Here is a 24917-nt window from a genome sequence, read left to right as displayed (position 1 = left end):
GTCTCTGTCTCTACAGGAGTCTCGTGAACTAAACTCTGCATACGACTGCACGAGTAGTCGTCAATAGGAGTTACATCCGACGATCGCGGCGACCACATGACTGGCCTACCCATCTTTCACTATGTCGTCTGCTGAGATGTGTCAGAACAGGATGTGTAAAGTGAAGTCGTGCACCACCATGCAGTGAGCTTCCAAGAACGTGTCCAATACGTTTTCTAGAAAGATCAAGTATGCAGGACAAATTAGCTTGAGTGGAAGGAGGTATAGCTCAATCACATGACCGTCTGGAATATCTGCCCACACGTTAATACCAAACCGGTGTTAAAATCCCTGAACATGCGTGAAACGAATGTTTTGCTCTGCCTAGACATGGCTGTTTAGCGAATTCAGAAGACAGTCGAAAGTGAACTTACATTCTTCTGTCAACAGCATTCGACGTCGAAACAGTACAGCGGCGCAGTTCATCTTTAAATAGGGGCGTGCCGCGTCGCCGTGGAGCACCACAGTCCTGCCTTCGCAAGGTGAAGGTACCTGTTTGTCGGAGCTGCTGTTAACGTGACGAAAAGTTCGTGCGATGGCGTGCTACGCTATGAAAAACATTCATGGCTCAGCCGCCCAGCAGCTCTTCTGTTACCCCGAGCTTCTCCATACACGAGGAGCATGTCTGTGTATTCCGAAAGCGTGTACCGAACCATGTTCACTGCATCGGAGACACAGAGGTACTGAATAGGTCTCACAGCATGGCAGACGTTAAGTGACGTCAGGTGGCCGTCTGACGCAGTACACGTAATCTTGTCTACCCTAATGCAAACGAGGAGAAGCAACTCTGAGGCTTTTCTCTTTCTCTCAGTAGACGTGGAGGCGTTACCCATCTGAATTGAACCGTCATAGAACGGAAACGGTTCGCTTCAAGACGTGGGTTCCCATTCAAAAAATTATATAATCACTTCCCTGAACAAATCTATAAGTTTGTTACGGGAATTTCCGAACACATTGTACCGGGTGATAAGAAGGCCGTATAAATTTGAAAACTGAATAAATCACGGAATAATGTAGATATAAGGGTACAAATTGACACACATGCTTGGAATGACATGGGGTTTTATTAGAACAAAAAAAAAATACAAAAGTTCAAGAAATGTACAACAGATGGCTCTTCATCTGATCAGAATAGCAATAATTAGCATACCAAAGTAAGACAAAGCAAAGATGATGCTCTTTACAGGAAATGCTCAATATGTCCACCATCATTCCTCAACAACAGCTGTAGTCGAGGAATAATGGTGTGAACAGCACTGTAAAGCATGTCCGGAGTTATGGTGAGGCTTGAGCGTCGGATGTTGTCTTTCAGCATCCCTAGAGATGTCGGGCGATCACGACACACTTGCGACTTCAGGTAACCCCAAAGCCAGTAATCGCACGGACTGAGGTCTGGGGACCTGGGAGGCCAAGCATGACGAAAGTGGCGGCTGAGCACACTATCATCACCAAACGATGCACGCAAGAGATCTTTCACGAGTCTAGCAACATGGGGTGTTTTTTTTTTTGTCTAATAAAACCCCATGTCATTCCAAGCATGTGTGTCAATTTTTACCTCTCTGTCTACATTATTCCGTGGTTTATTAAGTTTTCAAATTTATACTGGATTTTGGATCACCCGGTATATCTGCTAATCACCTATAAATTTAATCTTGTACTGTTCCTACTATACGAGTACCTTATGCCCATAATACACTACTGGCCATTAAAATTGCTACACCAAGAAAAAATGCAGATGACAAACGGGTATTCATTATACAAATATATTATACTAGAACTGACATGTGATTACATTTTCACGCAATTTGGGTACATAGATAATGAGAAATCAGTACTCAAAACAACTACCTCTAGTCGTAATAACGGCTTTGATACGCCTGGGCATTGAGTCAAACAGAGCTTGGATGGCGTGTACAGGTACAGCTGCCCATGCAGCTTCAACACGATACCACAGTTCATCAAGAGTAGTGACTGGCGTATTTTGACGAGCCAGCTTCTCGGCCATCATTGACCAGATGTATTCAATTGGTGAGAGATTTGGAGAATGTGCTGCCCAGGGCAGCAGTCGAACATTTTCTGCATCCAGAAAGGCCCGTACAGGACCTACAACATGCGGTCGTTCATTATCCTGCTGAAGTGTAGGGTTTCGCAGGGATCGAATGAAGGGCAGAGCCACGGGTCGTAACACACCTGAAATGTAACGTCCACTGTTCAAAGTGCCGTCAATGCGAAAAAGAGGTGACCGAGACGTCTAACCAATGGCACCCTACACCATCACGCCGGGTGATGCGCCAGTATGGCGATGACGAATTCACGCTTCCAATGTGCGTTCACCGGGATCTCGCCAAACACGGATGCGACATTCATGATGCTTTAAACAGAACCTGGATTCGTCGGAAAAAATGACGTTTTGCCATTTGTGCACCCAGGTTCGTCGTTGAGTACACCATCGTAGGCGCTCCTGTCTGGGATGCAGCGTCAAGGGCAACCGCAGCCATTGTCTCCGAGCTGATAGTCCATGCTGCTGCAAATGTCGTCGAACTGTTCGTGCAGGTGGTTGTTGTCTTGCAAACGTCCCTATCTGTTGACTCAGGGATCGAGACGTGGCTGCACGATCCGTTACAGCCATTCGGAATAGATGCCTGTCATCTCGACTGCTAGTGATACGAGGCCGTTGGGATCCAGCACAGTGCGTCAGAATCCCAAAAAGCTGGTCAAAATATAAGTAGTTGTTCAATTTGTTCTAAACTTAGTATGTAAGGGTTTACGGAGTTTCTGATTAAGAATATGATATCAAAAAGTGAAAAAAAGAAAATGGCGGACCCAAGATGGCAGGCTCTATGTACACTACTATCATTTTTTACGTATAAAAGTAATTTTTAGGGAATTATCGAGGTTACTGATGATGACAGAGTTCAAAAAATTTAATAATGGTGGATCCAAGATGGCGGTCAAAATCTAAGTCTTTTTATTCATTTATATTTATATATTTTTATTCATATAAAAGTCAGTATTTAGGGGTTATTGTAGTTAATGCTTAAAAAATAAACCAAAAACGTGGAAAACTCGAAGAAAGGACCAAATATAGGTTACAAGATGGTGTAAAATATAACAAAAAATAATTTCATTTTAATTACAATTATTTATTTTGTAAATTTGTTATAACTTAATTTACAAGTTTTCATTTTCTTATTCTTTTTCATCTTCTGCTTCAACTCATTCGTCATCATCCTCAAACACTGTTTCCTCATTATCTGCATCTGCATCTGAATTTTCATAGTCCTCCGCCACAGGAACTAAGAGAGCAACGGCTTCTGGCGACAAACTCTTCAGTTTCTTCGGCGAAGATTTGCGTAAGGAAGAAACTTAGGGGTCTGTCGTTGCTAACAATCTCCTGAACACGTCTCCCATAGTCTTAACTCTTGAAAACTTTCGAGAAAAACTCAGGCGATATTGCTTTATCAACATATTGGTTGATTCCTGAGCATCCTCCGATAGTTGACCGATGGGTAAAATGGCCGAAGAAATAATGTCTGGACCGTGAATCAACAATCTATGGACTGCTGTTGGCATGTTGTACCAGGGGTATTCTTTCACGTAGTGCCTGGCAGTTGCTAAGGCGTATGCTCGAAACTTTTCAACGTCGATCTGACGTCCGCTCGAAATCGTCTGCAAAATTATATGGAAACGGTGGAATAGTTCTTCGGAAACTCCAGTTATCAGCGGTGATGTTGGAGTGTTTTCAAAAAAACGTCGAGCGGTGTTTCCGTCATTAGTACTGCCAAACCCTTGTTTCGGCATGTCAATTACAATTCCAAGCTGCTCTTTGAAAACTTTTTGAATGTTGGCTTTCAGTATTGCTTTTTCCTCTTTATCTTCTGCTTTACGTCCCTGCCACTTTTTTGTTTTCATTTGGTATGCCAAATGAATACAACATTCAAAACATCGAATCCAGGCGTGAAGAGTTGATAGTCCGTACTGCAGATAATCTACGGTAACTTGTTTTTTCAAAACATCGTCAATGTTATTAAATTGGGGAGACGTAGCCTTGCAGAGATAGCACCGTTGCGCAGATTTCGTGTTGGTGATAGCATTGCACACTTTACCATCTACCATGGTCATGCTTAAATTGTATTTAATGGAAATATCTTTCCCATAAATAACTGTTTCGAATGACTAGAGTTGTTCGATCTGTTTGTCGTAATACGCTTTCTCATTTAAAGACGTTTGCTCTGTTTCCTTTGTAAATTCTGACTTCAGTGGTCTGCAAAAGAGGGTTGAAGACGGCTTCGGATTAATCCATAAGATCTTTTCTTCTTTAGTTTCTTCATTTACACCTGCAAGTTTCAGTGGAACAAGCGAAGTGAAAAATAAAGTTGCATCTGAAATACTCGAATCTGAAAACTTCATTTTATACATGATTTGCCCGGAGGTTCCGTCAAAGCCCCAAATAAGGGCCATATTAGACATTTCCGAATCACTCATATGTAAAATATCGTCTCGTTTCAGCAGTAGAACACGTTGAACAGTGTGGTCTAACAAAGCTTGCAACCGTACCTCAGCTTTTGATTCGGTAAAAGTGAGGGTTACGTCTGGAGGGCAGCAAGCTTTTTTTGCTACCAAAACAGCTGAATACGATGGATATAGTGTGTTTAAGCCTTTTCCTTTAGCCCCATTTCTCAAATGCTGGTAAGATTCTTTAGACAATTTCAAGTCGAAAAGGAGTGCTAGACCTTCATTTGCATCATATGAGGATGGCGATGATGTTGAAAATCCCAAGCCTGCCTTGTATTTTTTCACCTTGGATGGACTTGAGAGTGTGACGTCTTTCACAATCTTCGCAGCATCTGGGTGCCCCGAAGATCGAAGACTCATTTGCGGGGCGAACGATAATTCGACAGGACTGAACTTCGTACGAATCTCCTCAGTTCTCCTTCTTTTAGACCTATCAGATAATGTTTCAAATTTCGTGGCAGGTCGGCCTGTTGATTTAGTCACACTTGCAGGTTTCGAATCAATCGGAATATATACTATTGTATTTAACCAGGTTTCGTTCTTCTTGAAAAAAATATACTTGTCGCCGAGTTGCTTCCTTATACTTGCTTCTTAACTTTGTTAACAAAATCGAAATGGTAGGCCTCATATCATAATGAATTTTAATTGTATGTCCACTTTTTCTGTCAACGACCTTTCCAAATGTTCTATGACCCCTTCCAAATCATTTGACAAATACTCTTTTGTTATTAGAAAAATATCTTTCCTCGAAAATCCGATTCTGGAATACGCTGGATCAGATGAAACTGAAATTAAAAAAAAAAATCTGTTACACTTTTCGTCATTTTTCTAATTATTTTATTCTTTACAATGCTTCTACGTGTCGATTGTAATTTAAATTGTACAAATAAAACTCATAAATAATTGATTCTACTGTCATTTTTGAAGATGTCTGAACAATGACATTTTGCAAGTGTCGCTTAAAACGTGGCTCAAAGCCAGAGTCGCAACTAGTCGCAGGATTTGAAGCTTAATTTACAAAGGTAATAATATATACTTGCGTACACAGCGCAAAAGAAAGCGGAATGTCGTGGAATTCGTAACTTATCTCTATTTTTTAAACGCATTTTACGATTTTGTCATTCATTTCCCTGTAGTACGTTAATTGAAATGTAAACGAGCATAATTGATGATTTAATAGTGATATAAGTGTTTTTTCACTAGTACATACCTCCTAGAATACATTCCATATTGAAAGTATTGGTTTCACTTGCACAAAACATAAATAACTTCCTTCAACAACACGACTGTTATTGTAGCCTGGCCAGATGCGCGCACGCTAACAATGTCAGCACGTTGTAGGTGTCGCCACCGGCGCCAACCTTGTGTGAATGCTCTGAAAAGCTGATCATTTGTATATCACAGCATCTTCTTTCTGTGGGTTAAATTTCGCGTCTGTAGCACGTCATCTTTGTGGTGTAGCAATTTTAATGGCCAGTAGTGTATGTAAAATTTTGTTATCTGTTAACCTTCTTGGTGTGGCATTTCAATGAGCAACAGTGTATACTCGGCAATGGTACCTTATTCCTGGATGGTGAGATCTAGATTGGAATTAGTATGAAATTGTAACTTGTTGTTTGCGTGATTCCTCGTATGCTGCCTGCAGTCTTATCAGCTCAGATGCTGCCGAAGTGGGTCTTGGATGTCTCATGGCTTCTCGGGGAATTAAAACTAATCATAAGGTATCTCTTAATATCGTATTATATATCAACAGAAAGCTTCATTAAGATATGGAGCAGAGGTTTTTCATGGCAGCATCATTGTATAAAATTTCCTCCGTGTTCAAGCCACATCACACTCTGCTAGAAATGTGAGCTTCCAAAGTTTAGCACAATCATCATAACTTACTGTCGGATTAAAGTATTCCTTATATACAGAATTTATTATAATAAATACCAAAAATGACATGGTTGAAAGTACACGACAATTGTAGTAAAAAAGTTCTACTGTGCATGGGTCCGCAAATGAGCCGTCTGTGAGGTAATTGTGAATGTGTGGCTAAAAGCCACAGCATGGTATATTGTTCTGGTTAGTAGAAAAGTACTTAAAACGTAAAATTTTTCCAGTAAGTCCTAACCCAATTTGGCTCAAATCTGACGTAACCGCACATGCTGATCATGGAACACCATAATAGCAACTTTTCTCATTGAATTGTTGGTTCGGGGTGCTAAGTGATCGTCTCACTGGGCCACACATTTTTCCAAGGAAACTTAAGGGACAAAGGTGCCTTCGATACCTGCGGCGTGGTCTTCCAGGAATGCTGTTAAATGTCCCTATTGTGCTACATTGGGAAATGTGGTACAAGCATAATGTGGCAACAAAACATTTTGCTGTTGATGTAAACCAGCATCTAATGCAAACGTATTATCCCAGATGAATAGGTTGAGCAGGACTTATAACTAGGCCTCCAAGATCAGCTGATGTCAGTCCTCTGGATTTCCTGTCTGCATAGAGCTACGACTCAAAATTTGCTTAAGGAACTAGAGCAACGAACTGTGCAGTCTCGTCAAGATTTACGAGATGATCTGGTGCTTTTTGAAAGAATTCGTAACATGCTGCAGACACGAGTCATGTGTGGACCAGACGTGGAATACCTCCTGTATCAGGTACGAGTGTAAATAAATTTTAACTCGTAACGTGCTGAAGTACGAGTATTGTATCTATTGTAAAGGAGAGCTGTGGATGAAATTTGAGCCCAATTAGACGGGGACAAAATCGAAAAGTATACATATCAAATACATTTTGTACTAACTAGGACAATATTTCGTGCATATTGGTGGAACTCATAACCACAGATTCGGAATTGTCTCTGGGACTGGTAGTTCTCGGACCCATGCTTACTGGGCCATCTTTGCTTCTATTAACATGTACCTTTATCCGTGCCAAATTCCGCTATTATTATGATACACTCTGTACAGTAGCGTTCTACCTTATACAAGGGGGGAGTGCCGTCGCCTATCGGGGATGCGGGATTCGCATGAGAAAATACAGAAAGAAAATTGCCGATAGAGGAAGTGTAGCCAGCCTCGGGCCTGAATAATAGAGAGGAAGGGAAAGCGAATACCGCCCTTTCCACAATCTCTCCTCCTGACACAAAGTTTTTGTGTGTTTTGTGCTGTGTGTGAGCGTTTTTCTTGTAATGATGGCCACAGACTCAAATGAGACTGCAGCTTCTGTCTCTGTTACACTTCCTATTACACAGGCAAATTTCTGTGGCTTCTACACTACTGGAAATTGAAATAAGAACACCGTGAATTCATTGTCCCAGGAAGGGGAAACTTTATTGACACATTCCTGGGGTCAGATACATCACATGATCACACTGACAGAACCACAGGCACATAGACACAGGCAACAGAGCATGCACAATGTCGGCACTAGTACAGTGTATACCCACCTTTCGCAGCAATGCAGGCTGCTATTCTCCCATGGAGACGATCGTAGAGATGCTGGATGTAGTTCTGTGGAACGGCTTGCCATGCCATTTCCACCTGGCGCCTCAGTTGGACCAGCGTTCGTGCTGGACGTGCAGACCGCGTGAGACGACGCTTCATCCAGTCCCAAACATGCTCAATGGGGGACAGATCCGGAGATCTTGCTGGCCAGGGTAGTTGACTTACACCTTCTAGAGCACGTTGGGTGGCACGGGATACATGCGGACGTGCATTCTCCTGTTGGAACAGCAAGTTCCCTTGCCGGTCTAGGAATGGTAGAACGATGGGTTCGATGACGGTTTGGATGTACCGTGCACTATTCAGTGTCCCCTCGACGATCACCAGTGGTGTACGGCCAGTGTAGGAGATCGCTCCCCACACCATGATGCCGGGTGTTGGCCCTGTGTGCCTTGGTCGTATGCAGTCCTGATTGTGGCGCTCACCTGCACGGCGCCAAACACGCATACGACCATCAATGGCACCAAGGCAGAAGCGACTCTCATCGCTGAAGACGACACGTCTCCATTCGTCCCTCCATTCACGCCTGTCGCGACACCACTGGAGGCGGGCTGCACGATGTTGGGGCGTGAGCGGAAGACGGCCTAACGGTGTGCGGGACCGTAGCCCAGCTTCATGGAGACGGTTGCGAATGGTCCTCGCCGATACCCCAGGAGCAACAGTGTCCCTAATTTGCTGGGAAGTGGCGGTGCGGTCCCCTACAGCACTGCGTAGGATCCTACGGTCTTGGCGTGCATCCGTGCGTCGCTGCGGTCCGGTCCCAGGTCGACGGGCACGTGCACCTTCCGCTGACCACTGGCGACAACATCGATGTACTGTGGAGACCTCACGCCCCACGTGTTGAGCAATTCGGCGGTACGTCCACCCGGCCTCCCGCATGCCCACTATACGCCCTCGCTCAAAGTCCGTCAACTGCACATACGGTTCACGTCCACGCTGTCGCGGCATGCTACCAGTGTTAAAGACTGCGATGGAGCTCCGTATGCCACGGCAAACTGGCTGACACTGACGGCGGCGGTGCACAAATGCTGCGCAGCTAGCACCATTCGACGGCCAACACCGCGGTTCCTGGTGTGTCCGCTGTGCCGTGCATGTGATCATTGCTTGTACAGCCCTCTCGCAGTGTCCGGAGCAAGTATGGTGGGTCTGACACACCGGTGTCAATGTGTTCTTTTTTCCATTTCCAGGAGTGTATTACTACAGCATCCCTGTAAGATTATAAGCGGGACAGGAGCTTAATCTCTTCAAAGGTGATTTTACGCCATTCATCTAATCGTCTTGAGGTATCACTGACTTTTCAAAATTTCTACCTTATTCAGTGCATCGCCCAGATACCGTGCACACTGTGCAGTAAAGAACTTTTCGCCGTATGACATTGGGGCTATGTTCCACCCATCACCTAAAATTGAAGAAATGCTGCGTCCATTTAAAGCGACAATGATATAGTGTAACATGCACTATGAAACTCGCCCCCCATGCCGGCCGGAGTGGGCGAGCGGTTCTAGGCGCTACAGTCTGGAACCGCGCGACCGCTACGGTCGCAGGTTCGAATCCTGCCTCGGGCATGGATGTGTGTGATGTCCATAGGTTAGTTAGGTTTAAGTAGTTCTGAGTTCTAGGGGACTGATGACCTCAGAAGTTAAGTTTTATAATGCTCAGAGCCATTTGAACCATTTGAGCCTCTCCCCCCCCCCCCTCTCCGCACCCCAGTCCACCCTTCAATTTACCGCCACAGTTCTAGGTATCTCTCCCCTATGCACCGTGAGTCTATATCAGATTAACAACAGGGGGCAATTCGGCATGTAAGCCGTCATTCTTTCTGCTCTTCATACGTGAATGGAACGGGAAGAAACCCTAATAGGCAGTAACTGATCAGCTGGAACATTATGGCCACCGACTTAATAGCTGGTATGTCCACGTTTGGAACGGATAACAGCGGCAACGCGTCGGGGCATGGAAGCAATGAGGTCTTGGTTGGTCGCTGGAGGCAGTGAACACCACATCTGTACAAACTAGTCACCCAATTCTCGTTAAATCCTGGATGGGGGGGGGGGATGAGCTAAAATGTAAATGTCGTGTGGTCGTGTGACTTGGGCCTCCCGAAGGGCAAACGGTTCGCCGGGTGCAAGTCTTCCGATTTGACGCCACTTCGGTGACTTGTGCGTCGATGGGGATGAAATGATGATGCTCAGGACAACACAACACCCAGTCCCTGAGCGGAGAAAATCTCCAACCCAGCCGAGAATCGAACCCGGGCCCTTAGGATTGACATCTGTCGCGCTGACCACTCAGCTACTGTGGGCGGTCGGGGGATGAGCTATGACACACGTTCAATCACATCCCACATGTGATCGATCGGGTTCAGATCTGGAGAGCTGGGGGGCCAGCACATCAACTGGAACTCGCCACTGCTTTCTTGGAACCACTCCATCACACTCCTGGCATTGCGACATGGCGCATTATCTTTGTGAAAAATGCCGTTGTGTCGGAAAACAACATTGTCATGAAGGGATGTATGTGGTCTGCAACCAGTGTACGATACTACTCGACCGACATGGTGCCTTGCACGAGCTTCACTGGACCCATGGATGCTCACGTGAGTGTTTCCCAGAGTATAATGGAGCCGCCGCCAGCTTGTCTCCGTCCCACAGTACAGGTGTCAAGGAGCTGTGTCCCTGGAAGACAACGGATTCGTGCCCTCCCATGGGCATGATGAAATCGGGATGCATCAGGTCATGTAACGCTCTGCCACTGCGCCAACTTCCCGTGGCTATGGTCGCGTGCCCTTTTCAGACGCCCATCATTAGAGTTGTTCGGTGCACTGTGTGTTCAGACACGATTGTTCTCCACCCAGTCTTAAAGTCTGATATTGGTTCTACTGCAGTTCGCCACCTGTTCTGTTTTACAACTCAGCTCAGCCTACGACGTCCGACATCTGTAATGAGGGATGGCCACCCAACCCCACGACTTCTGGACGTGGTTTCGCCTTGGTTTTGCCACGTGTTTAAGAAACGCACCACAGCACTCCTCGAACACCCGACAAGTAGTACAGTTTCCGAAACGCTCGTGCTGTGCCTCAGGGCCATCAGAGTTTGTCCTGGGTCAAACTCAGAAAGATCGCCCGCCTTCCCCATTCTACACACAGACAAAACGCTCATTGATATTACATGCGCGGTGCGTGCGCGTGTCTGTCTAGCAGTCGTTCCTCGCTAGGTGACGTTGCTATCGTCTGGACGGGGTTATATCGGTAGTAAGTCGGTGCTCATAATGTTCTAGCTGACAAGAGTATAATGGAAAAGGCCCTCCGCCAAGTGCCCAAGTGGTATGCGGCTTATGGCTGTAGGCGTAGATGTAACACGTGTTGCTGGCCCCAGCTGCAGAGCCGAGCTATAATTCAATACACATCTTCTGCTATGCTCTCGTTCAAATTGTGAAAAGAAAACCTTGACTCGTAGATATCTTTCATATGCTGATAATACATATTACATGTCACTCGTTTCGGAACAATAGATTGTTTCAGACGGTTCTGCAGCCCCTATGCTGGTTGTAAGACGAGTTTGATACAATGACGCTCTTGTGTAACGTATCAGCAACCGTAGCTCGTATCAGCAAATGTTCTCTGCATTGATGAAACTTTCTGATCTCTTTAACTGAAATCGATCTCGTTTTAAAAAGGATTTTTGCTGAATGAAGTGACGTAACAAATGCTCACGTGCCCGTTGATCTGTGCTTTGATGTAAACTTTCTTAGCTCTGAACGATGGTCAGAGTTTAACGTACCTATGACAACGAGGTCAACAGAGACGAAACACGAGGTCCGATAAGATAAGGAGGAGAAGGAAATCGATCTAGAGAGACTACGCAAAACTTTAATGTGAATGATGACGACCGCAGTGTATTAATAACGCTATCAGTTTGTTCGGTATATCTGATGCAGTTCGTTATGGCATATACTGGATATGCTCGTCAAGGAGGAGTCACTAGAGTTCAACCACTTTTATGATAAATATTACACAGACCTATCAAGTTGCCTCTGTAGCGTATCTGATATTCCACGAGTTCTGCAATATCTTCGTAAATTGTATTTTGTTTGTAGGCGGTATTTTTGTACATCCACATATTTAAATGTTTCTGAAGGTCATCGTGGCATACTTGTGTTGAGGTTTTCAGCAATGAGAAATATTATCTTCGATAATAAGTATGTCACTAGCCCATTCTTCATGGAATAGGGAAAATCTAAACCTGATGATACGGTTCAAGAGAATAGCTTTGTCTGTATACATTGCCTCATCTCAGTCGAAGATTCTACTAGCTCGTAACTGAAATTCTTTAGAAGCCCACAAACTCTCCTTCATCTTCTATCACACGAATGAGAAGTACACAGTTTTATTGAAAGCGCCTTGACAGGTACTAAGCATAAATTGCCGAGTAACTTTCAGTCGCCTAGAAGACTAGTAAGTCCCCAATACTCCGTGACTACCTTTGTTTCGGCAGTTAACTTCAATGATGAATTACCGCAAAGTCTCGTACGTTGAGATCAGCAGAGACTTGTTCTTGACTGGAGTAAAAACAAAAATTCGTGATGACCTTTAAGTAACGTAACTTTGTTATTATGTTAATTGCGAATTCAGAGAATATGAATGACGTGAAACATAATCAGGAACACTATCGAATCCATCTTAAACTAATTTAATGAGAATTTTCTTTTCTCCAAGTGAGGTAGTGCTGTGGTAAATATAATAGACTAACATTCGGGAGGAGCGGGATTCAATATCCGATTCCATTTTTCATCTTAGCCAGAGTTAATGACCTCAGTGTTGCCTGGACATCAACTGTAATCTTGCATCCTTAACATTTCTTTTCGAATTTCTGTCACTCAGAGTTGCATTCCCTGTGTTACTGCACCGATGTGAAATCAAAGTTGGGGCTCAGACTCTCAGACAATGGTATGCGGCGGGCACTAAGGGTCTGTTTGCAACTGTAAACATAAACAGTGAGATATCACACGAAGATATTACTTACGAGACAATCATTGTGTAATATAAGACTATAAACTGTTAGAATGTAGTCATCGCATACTGGACTTGCGTTCGGACGTTGGTAACCATCAGGCTTGAAACCTCTTCTGATTTGCGAAGCCAGAGCTCCATGTGGAAAGACCTGGAGGCTTGGCATCAACTTAGACACACTCTCTCCTCTACACACAGACACACTCTCTCTCTCTCTCTCTCTCTCTCTCTCTCTCACTCACTCACTCACTCACTCACTCACCCTTTTTCGTCCAAGGGAATCCCTTTAACGCACTGAAGAGTCAAGACGTTATGACCACTGCACACCGAGAGGTTGAATGTCACCTGGTGGTGTTGCAGACACGTGAGGCCAAATTTGTCATTACATAGACTGACGGAGAAATATCTAACACCAACGATGAGTTGTGTGGTATAAAAGGAAGTTGGTAGGAGTGTGCTTACATCTGGAAGTTGATGTCTATTCATATTTCGCGCCAGTCGCGTAAGAGTGATGCTAGTAGCATCACTAAGAGGATGCAAATCAGGTTTACTTTAAATACATGCTGTAACGATTGTGAGTATTAGTTACTTTTAAGATTGGAGGTGATGAGTTGATGTTAGTCAAGAACAGTTTAAGAAGACGTCTTTATCAACACCTCACTGAATTAGAACGAGGCTGCGTAATATAGCTACAGATGATTACTGACAGCTATGGTCACGAGAATGTACGGAAGCAAGAAGACCGGGCTCCAGAGGGCCACGTAGAACTACCGAGAAAAAAGATCACCGTGTTCAGCGGATAGCTTTGGCTCATCGTGCCGCATATGCAGGAGCAATCTAAACATCAGTTACAAATCGGTTAGTTCAAGAACAGGTCTGAGCCATAATCCCAGTAGCGTGCATTCCACTGACTCCAAACTACCGACACTTGCAACTCAGTGGTGTCAAGTGAGAGCCCAATGGAGGCCAGGGTGGAGGTCTGTTGTGTTTTCTTATGAAAGGTGGTTTTGTCTCGGCGTCAGTGGTAGCTGTGTGTTCGTTAGAAGGAGGCCAGTTGAGGGCCTGCCACCAACCTGTATGCGTGTTAGACACACTGGACCTATACCTGGAGTGCAATTTCGTATGACAGAAGGAGCATTCTCGTGGTTATCCCACACATTTTGACCGCAAATTCATACGTCAATCCAGTGATTTGATCTGCTGGGCCGGCCGCGGGGGCCGAGCGCTTCTAGGCGCTTCAATCCGGAGCCGCGCGACTGCTACGGTCGCAGGTTCGAATCCTGCCTCGGGCATGGATGTATGTGATGTCCTTAGGTTAGTTAGGTTTAAGTAGTTCTAAGTTCTAGGGGACTGATGACCTCAGATGTTAAGTCCCATAGTGCTCAGAGCCATTTGAACCATTTTTTGATCTGTTGAGCTGCCGCTCATGATTAGCATCCCAGGGGCTGTTTCCCAACAAGATAACACTCTCTCACATAGCGTTGTTGTAACGGAAAATGCTCTCCAGAGGGTCGACATGTTGCCTTGTTCTCATCGATGACCCAATTTGTCTCCTTTCGAGCCTCTATAGGACAGCATCGGACGACAACTCCAGTGTCGTCCCTGACTGACCGACCAAGTGTCTCAGGCCGGGAACTCCATCCCTCAAACTGACACCTGGCACCAGTACAACACAATGCACCATCCTTTGCATACTTGCATTCAACATTCTGGAGGTTACACCGGCTATAAATGTACCAGCATTCCACATTTGGAATGGTTGATTTCTCGTATACATTAACCTGTGATCTTGCAGTGTTAATCATTTGAATATTTTATAGACACATGTACGAGGTAATGAGACTGATTTTCTATGCAAGATGTGGCAACTCTGCAGGCTTGCGTAGGCACAATATCTTTGACCTTGTTCTATAAGCTGCTTCTAGCCCAAGCGGCACATCGATGCAACTGCCCAGTCGTGAGTTGTGCTGTAATAAGTTAACAAGTGTTTGTCTCTCTTGTCACGGAAATGGAACCGCGTAATATTGTGCAACGGTATGCCATTTCTTTTTGCGTTGAATTGGGTGAAAACGCGACGATAACTTACGCTAAGCTTCAGAAGGCTTTTGGAGGGGAGGTTATGTCAAGAGCTCAAGTTTTTCATTGGCATAAAATGTTTAGTGAAGGCAGAACGAATATTGAAGATGAAGACCGCAGTGGACGACCATCAACTTCACGGACGGATGTCAATTTGGCCAGGCTGCGAGAACTCGTACGATCTGATCGAAGATTATCCGTGAAAATGATTGCAAAAGAACTGAACATCAATCGAGAAACGGTTCGTCTAATAATAACTTAAGATCTTGGTATGAAAAAGATGTGTGCAGAAATGGTCCCCAAAAATCTCACACCACAACAGCGAGAAACAGGGAAAAATGTGGCAGCCGATCTGTTAGAGCAAACAGAAATCAATCCAGAATTGCTGAGCCGTGTTATCACTGGTGATGAAAGTTGTTTTTTTCAGTACGATCCAGAGACAAAACGCCAAAGTTCGCTATGGTGCTCGAAGGGATCACCCAGACCAAAAAACGCTCGTATGTCAAAGTCAAAAGTGAAATGCATGCTTGTGTGCCTCTTTGATTCCAAGGGAAATGTTCATAAAGAGTGGGTGCCTCCTGGACACACAGTTAGTCAATATTACTACAAAGAAATTTTAGAAAGACTTCGTAAAAGAGTTCTTAGTGTCCGTGCCAAAATTGCTGATAATTGGATTCTGCATGACGACAGTGAGCCATCCCATACTGCTCTGTCAGTACAGCAATTTTTAACCTCAAAACAAATTTCAGTACTACCACAGTTGCTTTACGCACCAGATATCGCTCCGTGCGACGTTTTTCGATTTCCAAGAGTCAAAACGGCAGTCAAGGGACACCATTTTCAAACAACACAAGATGTTCAAAAAGCTGTGACGAGCATATCGGAGGATATTACAGAAGATGAGTTCCAGAAATGTTACCATCAATGGCAGAAGAGCTGGAAAAAGTGTGTGCAATAAGAAGGGAACTACTTTGAAGTACACAACTTGACTAAAACGGTAAGCAACACTTTTTTTCACATCAGTCTCATTACTACTGTCGCACCTCGTATATTCCCATAATTTCGTTGCTCTACATTAATTAATTTTTGGTGTTGCGATTTTTTGTCGGTAAGTGTGCATTTAAAAAGTTCTTGTATAATTAATTGCGCTAAATCTGAATAAAATTCCGATCTTTCGTCAGTAGCCTCTGTTGAAAATTCACAAGGAGTGCAGTTTACTGTCGAGTAAGTGGTAGAATTCCACTGGTGTAACTGATATGGTCGTGCCACTTGCGACCAGAGGTACTTCATGAGATCGTACGTCATCCACAGCGTCAATATTCGTGTCACGATGTTTTATTCGATAAACACTCCTGTTTAATCGCCCGGTATCAAGTGGCCGCTTCCATGAATTGCTGAGTGCTTGTCCGTATCTCTGTTACTCAGTATCGCTCTGGAAAATGGTTCCAGCTAAATGTTCCACGTAGTTAATATCACATTCACACGCCATACAGGGTGTCCAACGAAGGCGTCTCTGATTTCAAAATTAAATATCTAGATAACTAAGATTGACAAACAAGAGCAAGAAACAATATGTTTACTTTCGAAGATGTAAGAATTTTATACAGAAATTATACAGAAATTTCGAAATAGTTGTTAGCTGCAAACAGATGGCACTGTAATGGCAGAACATAATGCCTATAAATAGTACATCGCATTTCAGAGCTATCGATTCCACTGCTGGAACGTGAAAGGAGGTTAGTGCACAGAAGGAAGAGGTTGAAATCCCTTGGAAACTGCAACATACCATAACTTTAAATCATTTGTATTAAGCGGTACTTGATAATATTGTTTAATCAAGATTTTCATAGAAATATTATTTCTGAGCTGATGCAGTAGCACACTAATTTTACTTTGGAATCTTGTATTCCAGTGCACAAGGGCTTTTCTGCACTGGAATACCACAGGTTAAATCACAGTCCCATGGCAAGAAGTGGCAGTTTCCAAACTCGGTTTAATGTTCCAAGAGGACCCGATACGGAAATCATTCGCAGCCTCTTCGTCAGACTGCAACGGACAGGCAGCGTAGCTGATGATGTAGTGGGAAATGTTGGTCCGTGGCAGACTGTAATTACTGCTGTAAATATCGACATGGTTTCTATACACACAAATCCAAAGAAATTCGTCTGAAGAATTGCAGCAGAAACTGGTTTGAAGCCTTCCAGCACGCACAACATACTGAAAGTGAACCTGTACATGTATTCATTCAAAATCCAAAGCCAGCATACCATACTTGTACGAGCTGTGTGACAGAGGGTAACTTTGCAAAAGAGAGTCTCACAATCATTAATAGTGAAGGAGTTGATGCTGGCTGCATGTTGTTCACAGATGAGACACTTCTACCTGAATGGAATTGTGATAAAACAAAACTGGCGATTTCTGTGTTTCGAAAATCCCCATTTGTGTGAAGTGAAACCATTGCTTTCTCTCAAAATTACTGTTTGGCCTACGGCATACAGCAGTGGCATTACAGGCCCATTTTTCATGGGAGGAACGATTCCTGGAGTACGTTAAGTTGCAATTTAGGAACAATTTGTCATTACACAGCTAGCATTGGAGGATCGGCTGGGTGCCGAGTTCTTCGTGAATACTTTGGGAATAAAGTCATTGCATCGGATTATCGCAAGTTTACTGGTGCAGGTATAGATTGGCTTCCATATTCGCCCGACCTGACTTATTGTGACTGCTTTCTGCGGGGCATATTGAAGGACAGTGTGTACTGGAACAATCCCGCGAAGCTGACGAGCTTGAATCGGTGACCTGTGTGGCATCTGACTCCATTTCCGTTGAGACATTGCAGGATGTGACGGCGAATTTCATTGTTCGTCTGCGCCACCTCCGTACTGCGAGTGGTGGACATTTCGAAAAGATTGTGATGTAGTTGCAAAGACTGCTTGCAGTTTAATTATTGACACTCATACGGTACGAACTACAGAGCGTACAGCGCCATCTGTTAGCAGCATTTCGAACTGCTTCGACACGTATGTATTAATTCTGTATAAAATTATTAAGGCTTTCACAACAAACATATGTTTTGTTGCAGTCGTCTATCGATCTTAGTTTTCGAGATATTTATTTTTTTAAATCACGGCGTACTTCGCTAGACACCTTGTATCACAAATACCTAGGGCTATTTGGCCACGACAAACTTTTAAAGGGCACAGAATGTTTTGATTCAGAGAAACCATGCAAACCTAAATCTGGATGACTGGCTCGGGAATAGAAAGACAGTCCTGCAGAATGCGAACCAGTGCGTTAATCATGTGCCACTTCGTTCGGTTTGTGCCGCTGAGACCGGTTTCAGTTATCTGTCTATCTGAGATTTATCCACATCAACATCTGCATTATACTCCGCAATGCACCCTCCGATGTGAGTGGCAAAGTGTACATTTGGTACAACTACTCCCCCATCCCCCCCCCCTCTACCTTCTTCCATTCATGAATGGTGTGTGGGAAGAATGACTGTCGGTAAACCTACGTACGGGATTCAACATATTTTTTTCGTTACGGTCACTTCTCGAGATATGTCTGAAAGAAAGTAAAATGTTGCCCCATTCTTTTTGGAACATTCAGCAGTAAATCTGTCTTATGCAATACATCTTTTGTAGTATCTCACATTGGAGTTTGTTGAGCCTTCACAAATAAATCCTGTAACAGAACGACAGAACGTGTCACTAACCTGTTTGTTGGATTATGTTATCTCCCTTCTCCCCCGCCCCCCGCATTAACCCAATCTAGTAAGAACCCGTTGATGACCAATACTAACTGGTCTTACAGGTGTTCTGTGAAGCACAGATTCCATGGATTACATTTTTCAATGAATAACTGTCTGTCATCTCCTTTTCCTACAATTAGTTTAATGTGATCATCCACTTTATGTCGCTCCAGGTGGTTACTCCGAAGTATTCTAAAGAGGTTACTGTTTCCAGTGATTCACTACTAATATATTTAACTGATAACATATGTCTCAACCTATTCGCATGAAGCATGTTACATTTATTCATGGTCAATGGCAACTGCTGGTCCTTGCACGAATTCTCTGCAGATCTTCCTGCATTTCACTAGCCATCTGTCACTGCAAAATTTGTAAAGACAACAGCATCATCAGTATATAACTTCACAGAGTTAACTTTATCCACTAGATTGCTAATTATATAAATCAAATGCAATGTAACTATTATTCCATTGGGGTACCACCAAAATTAAATTTACATTCATGGATTTTGTTCTGTGAGGATCACTGTGTTGAGTTCTGTCTGTTAGAAAATCCTACAACAAGTCACAAATCTGATCTAAGATATAATAAGCTTGTGTTCTGTTTAGATTTACATATCTAGAAAAGTAACTTTTATAATGTTATGTGTTAAAAGCGAATGTTGAGATTTCTTACAGATAGTAATAGTTTTATGTATGATAAAAATTTCAGTATCTAACAGAACCAGCTACAAGGTAGTGAATACACACAGTATGGTTAATGATAATTAGGAAAATGTCTAGAAGATTGACTGGACAACAGCAGCGTACAATGGCTATATTACAACTTACAGACTCACTTATTTACCAAAATAATAGAGAGTTTCATCTCTGGTGATAATTCAGTGAAACCAGTATTGTGCGAGAGTGATAATATTAGGTATATGGAAATTTAAATAGAAAATTTCTTATGCGAGACAGCAGAAAGAACAAATAGAGATGAAATTTGGAACCACAGGTTCCTTAATCCAGCTAAATGAAGTGATCTTTATGTTCTGCAGACACCTGCGACCCAAAGTATCCCTAACTTTCCATATAATCTCTTACAAGATTCTTCTTCTATAGGGTAAGCGATCACGAGTTAGAAAATATTCCTTATATGAGTTTTCAAGTAATAACAACTTCCAAAACATTGTTTATATGAATCTTGCTATCATGTTATACCGAGATTTTTCCCTCTAAACAGTACACAAATTAAAAACTGGCCATGAGCTTATACTGAAAAAAATAATTTCTGAAATGTACAATGGATTTCTCCAACGAATTGTCCCTGAAGTGCTTCAAGGAGACCAATAACAAAATCAAGATTGATGATCAAGGAATTCACTCTGGCGGCTCCAGGAATAATCACTGTCCTATTCTGACCACGTCTCATTTAAAAGAAAATATGTTTAAAGTCTAAACAATGACAAGATTGTTACGAATAAATCAAAGGAAATGACCCATGCCCTTTAACAATGATTCATCCCATAATATGTCATTCCTGATTTACAACGTAAATCAGAAATCTGAATTTTACTCTTAAAAGTAGTGTGCTATTGCCTCCGCTCATTTAGTGTACATATCACATGGGAGGTCCTACATGCTAGAAGAAAGATCCAGTACAATCGAAAATTTAAATTACATCCCAAAAAATACGTCGAGGTCACTTATAACTACGAAATACTGAGGTGGTAGGAAAATTAAGGTTATCGTTTCTAGTGTCATCCGATTAGCTGCAAACGACTGCACTGTAGACAAACCAACACGCCTAGCACCACATACTATTAGCATAATTTGTCCATTACTAATTCACATATGCTTATTTTAGGACTAGTTCTCGATTCGCCAAATTATAATCGATGATATCCCACAGAACGTAAGGAATGCCGTATGCTGATATTTTTGCGTTGATTGATCGGATGTTCTTCATACAGTGCTGGCCTGATTTCATGTGCAACTTTGCCGTGGTGCCTGAACACGTTAGATTGTTTATTTCAGCGTCGAGATATTTTTCATCTGGTAAGCTTTTAGATTCGTGTGTCAGAATGTCCAGCAATTTTTTTTATTATTTTTCATATATTTATTGCAGTTATACATATGGATCTGACACCTGCAAACTGCAACATACCATAACTTTAAATCATTTGTGTGGAGCAATACTTGATAATATTGTTTGATCAAAATTTTCAGAGAAATACCATTTTCCAACTAATTCTTTGGTGATTATTATAATACACTTTAGTAACAGAATGTAACTGCATATTATGATAACTACTTACTATCATCTCGGTCCTTCCCTTTAGCTTAAATCCTATGTTACATACAACTACACATATTAACAATGATAACAGTGATCTCTTCGGGTGGTGGAGACTATGCCCCTTGAGGCCTCTACCAGTGTGGGTCACCTCACAATACGTATAATTGCGTCGTAGACCGTCTGCCTTCCATACAACTTAAAAATCTGTGATGGGCAGCTCTCCTTCCCTCCCAGTTTCCACTGTAAACTTTGTGTTGGCACGTATGCTGCCCATGTGAACAATGGATTGTTACAGTGTCTCCTTGCTATGAGACCAGATAAAAGAGATTTCACCAGCACAACAATAGAAGTAGCAAAGATGAACTGGAGCGGTGACTGAGGTTCTATCTCCAAAAGTCTTCGTTCTACTAGTTAGCCAGAAGAGTGTTTCCATTATAGCATCCAAAAAGAACAAATTAATATTGAAAATATGTAACTAATGAAAATACTTCAATTGTTTAATTTATATCTCAAAACCCGTTGAATTACAATAACTAGTCGTTAGTTGTTTTAAGACTGATTAGGGATTATAAGCGTGATATGTGAACATTATTGTTCATGTTAGTCTTGCTGAATCCGATGGAAGAGCGGTTCGCGTATCTACATCTAAATCTACATTTATACTCTGCAAGCCTACCTATAGCGCCTGCCGGTGGGCATCCTGCACCAGTATTACTCATTTGCTTTCCCATTCCACTCGCGAATGAAACGAGGGAAAAACCACTGTCGGTATACCTTTGTATGGACCCTAATTTCTCTCATCTTGTCTTCGCGAAATGTACGTTGGCAACATTAAAATCAATCTACAGTCAGGTACAAATTCCGTTCTCTAAACTTTCTCAAGAGTGTTTCACGAAAAGAACGTGGTCTTTCTTCCTAAGATTCCTATTTGAGTTCACGAAGCGCCTCCGTAACGCTCGCGTGTTTATAGAAGCTACCGGTAACGACTCTATCAGCACACTTCTGCATTGCTTCCATGTTTTCCTTTAATATGTCCTAAGGATCTCAGTCACTCAAGCAGTACACAAGGGTGGATCGCACAACTGTTTCATACACTTTCCCCTTTATAGATGAGATGCACTTTTCTAAAACTATCCCAGTAAACCGAAATCGACCAATCGTCTTTCTACCACCGTTCTTACACGCTCGTTCCATTTCATATTGCTTTGCAATGTTACAACTAGACAACAATAATACTGTATTCTAACATTAGACGATTGTTTTTTCTGCTCATCTGCATGAACTTGTATTTTGCTGTTATCTTGCTTTTTACTTATTCAATTTCGCTTCCACATAACAGATATGGAATCGCTATAGTTTCATTTAAAAATAATTTTTGTAACTTTTAGGGTATTTAAGTTAAGTGTTCTTTTATTATTCCACTTACTGCTCGAAATTTGTTCATCTTTTAATCTACAGGGTGTCTCATATCTTTTGGGTCAAATTTAGACGGGTGATAGTTGGTCCACAATAGATTACATTGATATAGAAAACCAATGATCGAAAATGCATATTTATTGTGTTATGTACATGCAAAGCGTACATCGCATAAGAACGTAGCTCATAGTAATTGTTCAAAGTGACGACCACCAGTCTCATGGATGCATGGCAACGGCGCATGAAGTTCTGCCTCACTCTCTCAAAATTCCCTAGTGTCCATTGTACCAGAAGACAGGCAGCTTCGACTCTAGCAAGCAGGTTTTCATCCGTTTCCACGGGAGTTTCATACATCGACGTCTTGATGTCACCCCAGAGGAAAAAGACCAGAGGTGTGAGATATAGCGATCGCTCAAGCTATGGGAGAAGATCTCTCATTCCAGTCGAACGCTGAGGGTTGTCGGGGTGCTCGCGGATATTAACATCAAAATGGGCTGGTGGACGGTCGCGTTGAAACCACGTCGTTTCGCGGTCAGCAAGTGCTACAGTCTCCAAGAAGTGGCAGTACATCTCTCACGAACACGAGGTAACGTGCAACAGTCAAATGGGGAGGCAGAAAATAAGGTTCTATGAGGTGATCTTGGACAATACCCACCTATACGTTAACAGAGAATCGTAGCTGCTGACTACCTATGTGGGTGGCGTGGGGATTGATCTCACTCTAGACATGGCAGTTGCGGCTCTTGAGAACACCATCCTTGGTGACCGAGGCATCATCCGTAAACATACAAACTGTTCGAAGTTCGGCATCACAGCACTGCGGCGGATAATCGATTGACGGAAGTGACCGCAGGACTCAGAATCCGTTGGTCCCAGTGGTTTCACACGTTCTTTGTGATAGGTGTGCAATAACTCTTCCACCAGTACTCTACGCACTGTACACTTCAAACGTACGGGTTTCGCGGCGAGTTGACGAGCGTTTATTGCTGGGTGATCGGCAACACGATCCAACATCACCTCCTAAAAGTGTGGTGTTCGGACATGTCTTTGGCGGGACCTTGGCCGGCTGTCTGTAGCGTGAACGACCCTGTCTTTGGTGAGCTGGTATCCACGGAGATAAATATCTTCTAATTAGGACGAAGCCTGTTGGGAAAGCATTCTCTGTACATTCGCGCTGCTTTACGGGCCCTACATCCTACCGCACCGTACATTAAATGAATGTCTGCCAACTCTCGTGCCGAGTAACACTCCATCTTTGAGTACGGGTCATGCACTGTACACAGTAGCACACTTCATCATGGACACATCACAAGCTGCCTGATGCAATGGACAACTGGCACCAGGGATAATGGTGTGCGTGCAGTGCGGCGGGGTGCGATGTATGACACACGTGTTACGAGTTGGATTGTGTGCAGTATGTCTGTTTGGTGGTAAAGGGTGTACGCTGTTTATCACTCGCTACCTGCTTCAGTGTATAACAGACACCCGAGATCTTTGCGGCAGAGCTGCAGCTGTAGCTGTAATACATGCACTGAGACTGGCGGTCGTCGCTTTGAACAATTACTATGAGCTACGTTGTTGCTATGCGGTGTAGGCTGTGTATGCCCATAACACAGTAAATATGCATTTCCGATCATTGGTATCCTATCTCAATATAATCAGATTTTGATGCACTATCATCTGTTTCAATTTGACCCAAAAGCTTTGAGATAACCTGTGTGTCATTATGATAATCATAACACATCGCAGCAAAAGCTTTTAAAATGTGACAACTGCTTTATTATTTTGTTGTTAATTACTATTTTCGACCGTGTTGGATATTTGCCTTGGAAAGCCATAAATTTGGTTTTATATTACGAAATTTTAAGATTATATTTATCCTGGTCTTTATCCTGTATCTTCCCAGGGTTTGCACGTTAATTATTTTGTACACTGAAGCGCCAAAGAAACTGGTATGGGCATGCGTATTCAAATACAGAGGTATGTAAACAGGCAGAACGCGGTGCTGCGGTCGGAAACTCCTAAGTAAGACAACAAGTGCCTGGCGCGGTTGTTAGATCAGTTACTGCTGCTGCAATGGCTGGTTATCAAGATTAAAGTGAGTTTGAACGTGGTGTTATGGTTGGCGCACGAGCGATGGGACACAGCATCTCCGAGGTAACGATGAAGTGGGGATTATCCAGTACGACCATTTCACGAGTGTACCGTGAATATCAGGAATCCGGTAAAACATAAAATCTTCGACCTCGAAGCGGCCGGGAAAAGATCATGCAAGAACGAGACCAACGACCGCTCATTCAACGTGACAGAAGTCAACTGTTCCGCAGATTACTGCAGA

Source organism: Schistocerca piceifrons, chromosome X (genome assembly GCF_021461385.2).
Source record: "Schistocerca piceifrons isolate TAMUIC-IGC-003096 chromosome X, iqSchPice1.1, whole genome shotgun sequence".
In the NCBI taxonomy this organism is placed as follows: Eukaryota; Metazoa; Arthropoda; class Insecta; order Orthoptera; family Acrididae; genus Schistocerca; species Schistocerca piceifrons.
This window is presented reverse-complemented; position numbering follows the sequence as displayed.